This window comes from Schistocerca serialis, unplaced genomic scaffold, assembly GCF_023864345.2.
Source record: "Schistocerca serialis cubense isolate TAMUIC-IGC-003099 unplaced genomic scaffold, iqSchSeri2.2 HiC_scaffold_1235, whole genome shotgun sequence".
In the NCBI taxonomy this organism is placed as follows: Eukaryota; Metazoa; Arthropoda; class Insecta; order Orthoptera; family Acrididae; genus Schistocerca; species Schistocerca serialis.
Genome location: NW_026047442.1, coordinates 197,501 through 200,000, shown reverse-complemented (window position 1 = coordinate 200,000; position 2,500 = coordinate 197,501).

Below are 2,500 nucleotides of genomic sequence, written 5' to 3'. Positions count from 1 at the left end.
CGGATGGTGACATCTGCCGCTTTCAACGCACCCACTCGGGTGCGGCTGAGGGCCAGCCCATGGTACAGGCCAGGCAGAAGTACGGTGGTGAGGGCGTGGAGGCGCTGTTGCGGCTTGAGCGGAGCTCGGGAGATGACGTCCAGCTGCTCCACCAGGTGGCGTCGTGGGTTGAAAACGCAGCGACCAGCGGTGGAGAATTGCAGTCCCAGGTACCGGAAGGTTTCACCCACACGTAGGGCGGGCACGGTGGCGTTGCCCGCTTTGAAGGTAACGTCGGCGTCGACCTTCACCTTCTTGTCGCGCCCAGACGCGACTAAGGCGAGGGTGAAACACTTCCGGGCGTTGATCTGCAGCCCCAGATGGGCGAGGGCTGCGACGGCTGCGTCGATGAGGGACTGCAATCCCCTCGCGGTCGATGCAAAAAGCAGGACGTCATCTGCGAAGGCCGCAGCGTTAACTCTGCGACCAAGGATCCGAGCTCCGATGTGGGAGGGAAGTTGACTCAAAACATAGTCCACCGCAAAATTGAAAAGGAGGGGGGAGAGGGGGTCACCCTGACGCACACCCCTAGCCGGCTGCAGGGGCACGCCCACGTCGGCGCCGCCCGCTATCACCGTCGTGCTACCCTCGTAACACCTTTCGACGTACTCAATAAAGCAATCCGGCAGGCCATGAGCCCTCAGCACGGGGCGGAGGGCGGCATGGTCCACCGAATCGAACGCTTTAGAGACGTCGATCGATGCCACAAAAACAGAGCGACAGGAGCGGACTGCGTCGGTGAGAGCAGTGTCCAAGATGAAGGTGTTTTCCAACATCCCATCCCGGGGGATGAATGCCCGCTGACGTTCGTCCACAGCACATGCACGCATCAGGCGTGACGCGAGAACCTTGTGAAAGGTCCGCGCCAACACCGAGCAGACCGTAATGGGGCGAAAGTCAGCGGGGGATGTTGGTGCAGCCGTTTTGGGGAGAAGTGACGTCCGGGCGCGAAGCAGACGCTCGGGGAGGGCGCGGGCCAGGAGGAAGAGGTTCAAGAGTTTCACCAGGACTTCATGCGGCAGGCGCCGCAGCTCCGCTGGAGTCAGGCCGTCCGGCCCGGCTGCCGATCCCCTGGGCGGCAAGGCAGCAGCGACCTCCTCACGTGTGACCGGCCCCCATAGGCACTCAGGAGCGACAGGCTCCGAGTGCGGGAGAAGGCGGTCACGGATGAAGCCGGCGGTGGAGATCGGCTTCTTCGTGAAGAGGTCCGCCCAGAAGTCCAGCAGACCGGGGATGTCGGGTGGCGGCTGCAGCAGGGTGCCGTCCAGCAAGCCGCGCACGCAACGCGCACGCGACCTACGGAAGGCGTCCTGTGTCCGCGCGTATTCCCAGCGGCGCCGCTTGCGCTTCTGCAGCGGCGGGGCGGCAGGCGGCCGCTTGGATGGTTGGCGCGGCCGCTGTGTCCTGGTGATCGACCTCTCCCCCCTGGACCCGACCGACGCAAGGGCATCCGGGAGCATGCCCAGGATGACATCGGGCGGCGTGCCCCGCCCCAGACCAATGACTCGATCCAGGGCAGAGAAACGCTGGGCGGAAGCAGGTAGCCCCGCCAGATGCTCCCAGATGGCGGCGTCAGTCGGCCCCTCCGGCGGCGGCCCGGTGGTGTCGGCCGCGAAGTCCTCGGCTGCGTCGACGGGCGGCGCAGCGGCCTCGCCCGCGTCAGGCAGCGAGCTCGCTGCTCCACGGCGGGACGCCGGCTCTTCACCCCGACCGATCTCAAGTGCCTCCATGAATTGGCGGACAAGCTGCTTGTGGGCAGCTTGCCGCCGTCGGCACTTGATTGCCTCAAGCGTTCGGTCGGGGAACATCCTGGTAAGTTCTTGATTTACAAAGAAGAACCGGGCGTCCCTCTCAAGGAACAGTTCGGCCTCTGCCTTGGCGAGCGACAGGACTTCTTCCTCCGTCCACCTCGCGCGATGCCTCTCCGTCACGATCTCAGCGTTGGCGGCCGCAGGGTGTTGGCGGCGGCGATGGACCCCGAGACCGTTCTTCGTGGTAAAAGTGCGGTGGCACTCACTGCAAGCAAAGGGAGCTACACAAACTATCGCATTTTCGTTACGGCCGGTTGGCCGGATAGGTGCTGGGGTAGCTGGGGTGGCACCTTCAGCGGAAGGGCCACCATCTCTTGTTTCTTGTCGGCTGCCCCCAACTATAAAGGGATAATGCGAGGGGGGGCTGGTAACCCCCCCAAGCCCCTGGTGCGGTCTTCCACTCTGCGAAAATCAGCGGGCCCACGAGAAGGGGAGAAGACCGCAGGAGAGGAGAGGCTAAGAGGGCTAGGCCCATGTATTGCGCATCACTCTCCCTGTAACTATAACCCAAGGAAGGCACCTCGCAGCAGCAGCACGACTACATCAAGACCGCACTTCGAAAAGCCAAGTCCGGATGCAGCCACACCGCCGCCACTTGGCCACCTTAAGAGAGTCAGAGTCATAGTTACTCCCGCCGTTTACCCGCGCTT